Source organism: Coffea arabica, chromosome 4c (assembly GCF_036785885.1).
Source record: "Coffea arabica cultivar ET-39 chromosome 4c, Coffea Arabica ET-39 HiFi, whole genome shotgun sequence".
In the NCBI taxonomy this organism is placed as follows: Eukaryota; Viridiplantae; Streptophyta; class Magnoliopsida; order Gentianales; family Rubiaceae; genus Coffea; species Coffea arabica.
In genome coordinates, this window is record NC_092316.1 from 43584364 (window position 1) to 43593358 (window position 8995).

An 8995-nucleotide genomic window follows, 5' to 3' on the forward strand; every position below is an offset into this window, starting at 1 on the left:
TCTTCCCTTCTCTGTTTTACTTTGCTTAATCTTTTGTGGGTTCTAAGATTCAAATGAAATTCAGCCATGGGTGATGCATTGAGGTGGAAAACTGAAACCATTTCCAAGCTTGATTATTTATCTTATAAATGATTACGGGGTGAGTGAATATAGCAACGTTTCTAAAAAACCTAAGAAATTGTTTGAGAAGAATTTTGTATTGCTCGTGCTACAAGTCATCTAAATATAAATGTCATTATAAATTTATTACTACAATTGTTTCTAAGGTTATTATTGAAGACTAAATTTTTTTAGTGCAGGAGGTAAAGGTTTTGAGTTCAAATGTTCCTTCCCGCTCCCCACTTCTTAAATCTTGTTTTTTCCATACTAATTTTTAAAAAAATCTTTTTAGTGATTGAAAAGGCTCCTTAATATTTTTTCTATTTCATTTCCATTTTTCAGTTTTTTGGTATCTGAACTTTATGTTGACTGATGATAGTCCAGTCCTCCGAGACAAAATAAAAGTCTCTTCCTTCATTTCCTTTAATTTAAAATTGTGTGCTTTTTGGATCATCTTACTATGTCCCTCGTTACTAAAATGACACGTACTCAATATATTCGCGAGTTAGCTCGATCAAAATCCAACCTTCAGCTCAAACTTGACACTATATATATAAAGTTTAATTTCAAGCTTAGTTGAAAAATATACATTTGCTAAACTTTTTAAATGTTTAATGTTTGTTATTATGAAATCCTATTGTATCCCTTGTTTACAACATATAAATTATTTATTTCTTTTACGTAAATCTGAGTGAGAGCTTGATTAAGCTCAATTGAAGTTGGCTATATTAAATTTATAAGTAAGTCAAGTTCAAGACAAAATTCTATGAGCACGACAAGCTTAGCTCAGGATTGATATAAAAGATTGTAGTTGAAATTAAAACTCAGGTAGTAAACTACTCTAATTCAACCTTGCTCATTGACACTCTGTCCCATAGTACTAATTACTCTCTGGATAACTATTGTTACCTCCCTTCTAAGGATTGAAAAAATACTACTGGCTAAATTTTAGTTTGGAAATTCTTAACAATGCAACTATTACTTGTGACAAAGTACAATTGCCAAAATTTTTTTTTGGAGCAATTGCCAAATGTTTTAGTTTAAGAACTCTGTTTAACGTGAGCTATAGCCATTCTTTCCTGTCCTCTTGAGGATTAGGGGCCTCGCAAATTGTTTACTATCCAGCTCAAATTGGTTCGTATAATTCTGATTCATGTAATTCTTATGATATTTGGTATAAACTTATAGAATTCTGGTGTAATCACTAATTTAATTGTACGAGATGACAAATTTAAATTTCCACTCAAATTGTACAAATTTACGTCAAAAGTTATAAGAATTATATGAACCCATTTGAATTGGACAAAAGTAAGCTTGTAAGTTGCAAGGTCTAATCATCCCTTTGAAAGAATCTCAAAAACAACTAATAAGAATCATGCAGAGTAGAGAAACACCTACAAAATCGTCCATCTACCTTTACTCTTCCAGGTTACTTCAAATATCGAAACTTGTTTTACTATTTTTACATGCATTGTGATAATAAAAAAAATTGTATCTAGTTCAGTAATAGCTTATATAAACTATAAATTGGTAGTTTTCAAAAACGGAGTGTTAATTTATTTCAATTAATTGGAAAGTAATCAAAAAAACTAGCAAAAAATGGAGTGTTTATATCAAAAGACTAGCAAGCAATCATCCAATTGTCTATTGACTTTTCATGAACCATGTGTAAGAAACTACAGCGGAAAAGCCAAATTGGAATTGCCCTGGTCAGTGACGGGACCAACTGCTGAGCCCTCCGTCGGCCGCCGCCCAAGAATATACCTTTTTCTTTTTTAAATAAATCACAAGAATATTCTTCTAGGTAGTGGTGAGATCCAGCACATATTCTCCAACCTAAAATATTACAAATTGAGTACGCTGAAGGCAATAGATGTAGTCATTTCACCGCTAAAATTTTTAAACCTATTCAATTTTGAATTTAGGTGAACAGCATTCAAGTTTGATTCGGAATTCAATTCAGAATCGGTAACAAAAACTTGAAATTAGGAAATTTTGAGCAATGCTATGACCAGACCCAAATAGGGTAAAAAAATTCTATTGGCCATTAAACTATTTTGATTGTACATTTTGGGCTACTCGAATTTTTTTTTTTTTTTTTTGTTTCAATGTGGTCACTAAACTCTAAAATTGGTATACTAACAATCATTCCGTCAAATGTTTCTGTTAATTCCTATAGAATGAGTTTCATTCACATACCAAAAAAACAATAGCAATTTCGTCCAATCATAGGCAAAAAATTTTAGCCACTAAACCATTCAATTTATATATTTTTTTGCCACTAAAAGATTTTTCATTTCAAATTGCCCATTCACTTAGCAAAGTGGTATATTAGTTGCAATTCTATCGATTTTCCTCATAAGTTTTTCATTTTTCACCTAATTCAAGATTTTGGTCTTAAATGGTCAATTTTTTAGGTTTGTTTTTGTGCATCTAGAGGCTTAGATTTTTCAATCGTAGAAAAAAAATTAGAATCTATAAGAGTTGGCTTTATATATTCTAATTTACAAGTATTGGCAAAATATGTAAATCATATAATGAAGTTCTTGTGATTTAATTTCATGAACCCTAAAACTAAATGAAAATAGTAAATATAATGACATTGATTAAAGGACGACAAATATACAATTTGGTGATTTGAGTAGTCAATGTGAAACAAAAAATAGTTGAGTGACTAAATGTATATTGTTTGAATAATTTAGTGATCGTGTAGGATTTATGATTTTCATCACACTGGGATGAATTTACCCATGCTTTTGGCATGTGCACTCCTTCCGTTAGGGTTAACTACGAATTTGGATGGAATAGCGACCAATATATACATTTATGAATTGAGTAGCCATTTTGAATAAAAAAAATAGTTGAGTGGCTAAAAGTGTGTGATCTAGATAGTATAGTGGTTGCTAGGGTTTTTTGCCCGCCAAAATACACATAATTGCATTATTTTCAAAAGAATTCCATGTGACTATAACACATTTATATCTCTAAAATGAGTCATGTAATGTTTATTGTTGTGTCATAATTGTTTAAAAGGTACATTTATACTTAACCAACTTAGTTGCAAATGCTTCCAATATGCTCAGATAAGTGTTTTCTATACTTAAATAAGACTATGAATATAAATATATTATATAGTGTAATTTTTAGTATATTTATATATTAAACATGACTTGACAATGTACAATGTTCACTACTATACTTACGTATAATGATAAATTTATTTTTATAGACTCATATTATATATAAAAATATGGTAATTGATGCATAGAAATAGAATTTTACTGTTGAGCACACCACAAGAACTACAAATTCAAGCACATCTTCTGCGAGGCAAACTCAACTGCTGATGCACTTTCGAAGCTAGCTAGCTAGCACCAGACATGGTTCTACTACTTTTTCGCTAAACTTATTACCATCTAATGTCAAAAGTTCGATTAGATTAAATTAGATCAAGTTCAATTTCCCTCGGTTAGATTTTATAAACAACATTGAGGTTAGGCTTTTTGCCCCCTCATTGTACCTTATATTTCAATAAAATTTGGGATGGCTACCCTCCCCCAAATATGGGGTTTATTGCCAAAAAAAATAGAGTTTTACTATATTTGCTGAATAAGAATGCAATTACCGTATGTAATGTGTTCCTTTTTTAATGTTTATGCAAACGTATATCATATGCTATAGTTATACTACATATACTAACGTGGTGTGTATGATATTATAGTTTTACGATGATGATATATATATATCTATATGTATAAAACATCATACATGGAATGATTTTTTATAAGAATACAATTTTATGATGAGGTATATAATGTTGGAAAAAGGTCTGAACAATGCTAACAAAATTGTAGACATAATTTAAGAAAGTTTGAATCGTACTTAATAACACCATCCTAAGAAACTATTTCAAAAAGTTGAAATGTTTCCCCATGATTGAACAAGCCTTCTTCTTGTAAACAAGAAGGAATAGAAACTAGCAAACATTGTATGAATCCAGCAAAAAAGAGGAAAGAGAAAAGAGAAAAAGAAGGAGAGAAAGTGAGTTGTCAGGAAAATTGTACTGTGGGCTCTAGGTGCACTTTCCAAGGTAGGAACAGCTGGTATTTATAGGCGTCAAAAATAATATGTTGGAGACCGGAGAGGATAGGGATAAATTTTTTTGTAACAAAAGAATGTTGTGCCTGATTTTTTGTAACCAAAAGGAACCTTAACAAAAAGAAAGTTGTAGCTGATTTATTATAACAGAAAGAGATAAGATCTTATCTTCTTCAAGAGAGGATAGGGATAAAACTTCCTGTAACTAAAAACGTTGTGCCTGATGTTTTGTAACGGAAAAAAATGTTAACACAAAGAACGTTGTACCTGATTTTTTATAATAGAAGGAGATAAGATCTTATCTTCTTCAAGAGATAAAATCTTATCTTCTTGGTGGAATGAATCAAACTTTATCCTTGTACAAGTAAAAATAAAATTTACAACTTCTTGCAAAATATAAGAGCAGTAAAACTAACTTGGGCTATGTTTAACCCACATACATAGGGGGTGCAAATCCATCGGTTTGTAATGAATAGGCCTAACTCAACTTCCCTCTCATCCGCACAAACCCACACTAGTTATCAATTTAATACAAGCCCGATATGAAACTAAACATTATAAAATGATGAGAAATCTCTTAAGTTTTTCAATGTGGGACAAAATCTTTTGAAATATTCATTTATTTACAACAATCTCCTTCCTATTTCAAAAGATTTTGGATAAAAGAGTAAATAGAAAATAATCTACTTGATTTGTTTTGGGTGTAATGTAATTAATTTGGTGTCCTTTTTAACTATGAAACAAACTTAGATTGACAAAACATGATTTATAGAATTATTGGCGAAATATGAATTTCTATGAATCAATAACTCTTGATGTATGACAGAGATTTTATCAATCATATTGCAACCCATAATTTATGTGACGCCCCCACTTCTCCCTAAGGCGCACCAAAGGGTATCCGCGGAACGCCTGCCTAGCTCTCGCCAGGACTCAAGCAATAAACGTTCAAGCTTAAAGCGATACTAGATACCACAATCAAATTAGTGCAAATACATATAGTGCGGAAACGTTCATGCTTAACAATATCCATACAGTTCTCAGGGTCACATCACAAGGTACCTATCAGCTTGCCACCCGCACGTCGTGCGTTCATAATACAACTTAAATTCCAAAATATACACCCCATATATCCGAATGATACATTAAACTTCCAAAAGTACAATCATAAAGGGGTCGAGCCAAAATACACTTGAAACCCTAAAACACAATATATCTAAAAGGAGATTTCTCCGCGTTAACTCCATTTCCAGTCCTGTTAAGGAAAACAAATCTACAGGGTGAGCAAAACGCTCGTGAGGCCAAGAACACACATGCAAGCACTTTGTTCAAATAGCAATCCCAAATTCATTAAACAAAACCAGGACATTTCATTAGTCAATCATTCGAGCCGGAAAAGTAAATCAGAAACAATTCAAGGATATAGTAGCTCTCAGGAGCTAAGTTCCACTCGCTCTGTCGATGTCATTCGTATACTTTCCCGCATTGACCCTCCTGTCAACCGGGTTGGTATTTCCATTTCCGTAGATCACCACTTACTTCCCTCCGTCCACCGTACACCCCAAGGGCCCACAAGTCTATTTTTAGGGCGATACTCGACGAGTATGCCAAGCAAGACCTCTTATTAGGTCGAGCTTATAATCTCATGGCTCGCCCAAGTTCCCGACCAAGCCCATTGCCGGCTCGAGTTCAAGGTCGGCCTATGAGTTTGGGCGTCCCCCATTCATTTGAAAGTCGAGGAGGTTCACTCCAACGACATATGTAACCATTACATAGCATTGCATTTCATTCATTCATTCAATACATTTCATTCATTCATTTGAAGTCAGGACGGATGCGATAAAGTACACACCCGCCCTTATTTTTAAAATCTCTAATAATTACCACAATTAAGCAAGTATCAAAGATTCACACACTTGACACTCACTGAGCTAATCAATAAAGATTATTCGCTGGAGTTCAAGTGTCCACGGTGAGATCCTCTTGAAGGTCTCCTTGTGTGCCTGGCAGTTAATGGTGGATAATTACTCAAGTATCTCAATTATCAAGTAAGATTGTACATTAGTACAATCTAAGGAATATTTCACAAAAATGAACCTCAATTACTCGTAAATCGAGGTTCAACTTGCGTTTTATTAAGTACAATATTAATTGAGTTTTTATCATGAAAATCGAGGCAAAACGTTTGAATATTACTAAGAGAATTAAGAGTTTTTGGAAAACTCCTTTGCCTTGAAATTTGAAAAATTCAGTTTTGTTATGAATCTTTGAAAAATCGTAACTCACTCGGTACAAGTCGAGAATTGGAAAACTTTATACCGTTGGAAACCTCTTAGAAAGTACTATAAGTTCCTAGAAGACACTTTTCCATGAATCGAAGTGGAAAGTGCTCAAAAATGAGCTTGAAGGTACAGAATTGGTTCACAAGGCAGAATTAAGTTGGATTTTGGCCAACTTTGAAAATTCGGCACGATTCGTACGTTGCAAACCAGCCTCTGAAATTTGTCACTCAAGTAGTGTTGCAAGTGAAGTTTATAACAAAACAAGCGGATCAAGAATCGGAGTTTCGAGTACCGAGATACGGTAGCTCAAAGTTAGGCAAATTCAAGACTGGAGAAGAATTTCCAGATTTGAACCTCCAACACTAGAAATTTAATTAGGTATCGAAACGAACTTGGATTGATACCAAAATTGGCAGTATTTCGATACTATATGGAAGGTATCTCTCTGTCAAATTTCAGGGAAAAATACCCTCGGGAAGGTGGTGAACTAATCACCCAAAGTTCCGGAAAATTCATAAGGCAATCTGCCTTTTGACTTTCATTTTCCAAATTCAAATCGTTTAACCAAGAAAGCTATCCAACCATGGTTCATTTGTGAAATAAAGGTCTAAGATACAACCATGATACCTTTGGTAATGGTTTAGCATCAAAATTTCAATTAATAAGATTACTCACGGGTTTTTGTCCGAAACCAGTCCAAATAATACGTTTTTCCAAAACAGGGCAGTCCTCTTATTTTGGTCACAACTCAGTCAATTTAGCTTGGAATTGAGCGTGGTTTATGGCGTTGGAAAATACATTCATAGGACTAAAAGTTCACAGAAGAAATCGTTTCAAAATTTGGCAAGCAACCAGCTCGAAATTGAGCCTCAAGTTGCTGCCTCTACAGACCATTCCAGCAGTTCCGAGAAACAGGACAGTGATTTTAAAACGTTTGGTCCGGCTCACTCACAAAGAATCAGAACATGCATTTTATCTCAAATTAAAGCCTGGGATGTCTAGTTTCAAACACCACTGACGGCACATGATTTCGACATCCGAGGACAGAGTTATAGTCGAAATACCACAGCTGGTCTGAGCCATACGGGAACAGTTTCCAGATTTGCTAGTTTCCCAAAAAAAATTCATTTGCCCAACCAAACCTTATTATTTTTCAATGAAACTTTTCACACATCTAATATAACATATAAGCATCAGGTTCATGCCAATAATTCACCAAAAATTGGCCTTATAGTGGCCGAACAAAACAGGGGTATTTTCGGAAATTTTTGCTTCTTGCACCCAATGAAGTTTCTATCAATTACCCACCACTAATCCATCATTTTAACCACTAAACCAACAATATAACCACCATCAATCATCAAATCAGCAACAACCCAAGTGTGGGAATTCATAGAGCCCACTTTTCAAATTTTACACCAATGTCAAGACACCCATACACATGCAATAGCTTAAAGATGCATTTCTACCATCATAATCCAAGTTTAAGGTGTAGGATGATGTTATACCTCCTTGGTGTCTTAAACCAGAAATTTTCGGTCCTCTAGTGCTCCAAGAAACCGTGAAAAACTCCTCCTTTTGCTAGCTAGATGAACTCTCCAAGCAACAAGCTAAGTGTAGTTCAAATTTGGTGTGAATCTATGAAGGTTTTGTGCAAGAATTGAAGATGAAAATGGCAACTTTGTGTTGTGTTTTTCCTGCAGAGAATTCGGCCAAGAGAGAGACTAAGAGAGAGAGTGTTTGGTCCAAATTTAGCTTCTTAAGGAAGACACAATGTGTGGTGCAAATTATCCCCAAAGTCAACTCTCATTAAGGCTCGTTTGGCACGTTTTAGGCTCGATTTTCTCGCGCGTTTGGTTCACTAGTGCACTAAGCCTCTAATGCATATATATTCATGTAAATATTCTTCACTCTTAATTGTCCCGAAATAAGGGTCTAAAGTCCCTCAAATGAAGTCGCGCGTGTGAAAACGCGTACCGTCAAATTTTAACGCTATAACGCGAAACCTCCGAGAAATTCTTATAACGATTGCACTACTAACTATCACTTGAGTGTTTATTCATAATATTACCTATTTTAGAACCACAGTACAAGTTTCCAATATTCCAAACTTATTGTGTTTCTACGCGGTAAAATCTCCAAGCACTATTCACTATTTTTACTAAACGCACTCCAAGAAATTAATTTTTGAAACGAGTCACTTTTAAAATATAACGAAATTATATTATCATGTATTTAGGTCTAATAAGTCTAGAAAATATTTCTCGTGGCAAACATCCAATTAAATAATTTATTAAGCCATAAATTTAGGTTTAAATAAAATAATAGTTTTTACGAGTCCTCACATGAGTCGAGTATTAACTCCTCAAATCTCCAATAGTTGTATCCATACATCTTTTGGAAAACTATCCACGCGTGAGTAGTATATGCTCACTTAGAACTTATTCACCTTTAATTCTCGATTAACTTTTCTTAATCTGCTATTGTCCGTTCTTAATTTCCCAGGATAATCATAC

At 33.9% G+C, this 8995-nt stretch overlaps 1 long non-coding RNA gene across 1 annotated transcript; it reads right to left on the reverse strand.

Moving 5' to 3' along the window:
- Nucleotides 1–5167: 5167 nt before the first annotated feature.
- LOC113738814 (uncharacterized) lies at nucleotides 5168–8206 on the reverse strand. Its single transcript, XR_003460219.2, has 2 exons — nucleotides 7988–8206; nucleotides 5168–5452 (listed from the first exon to the last, which is right to left on the reverse strand). It is a non-coding gene; the product is annotated as an uncharacterized lncRNA (long non-coding RNA).
- Nucleotides 8207–8995: the final 789 nt, after the last annotated feature.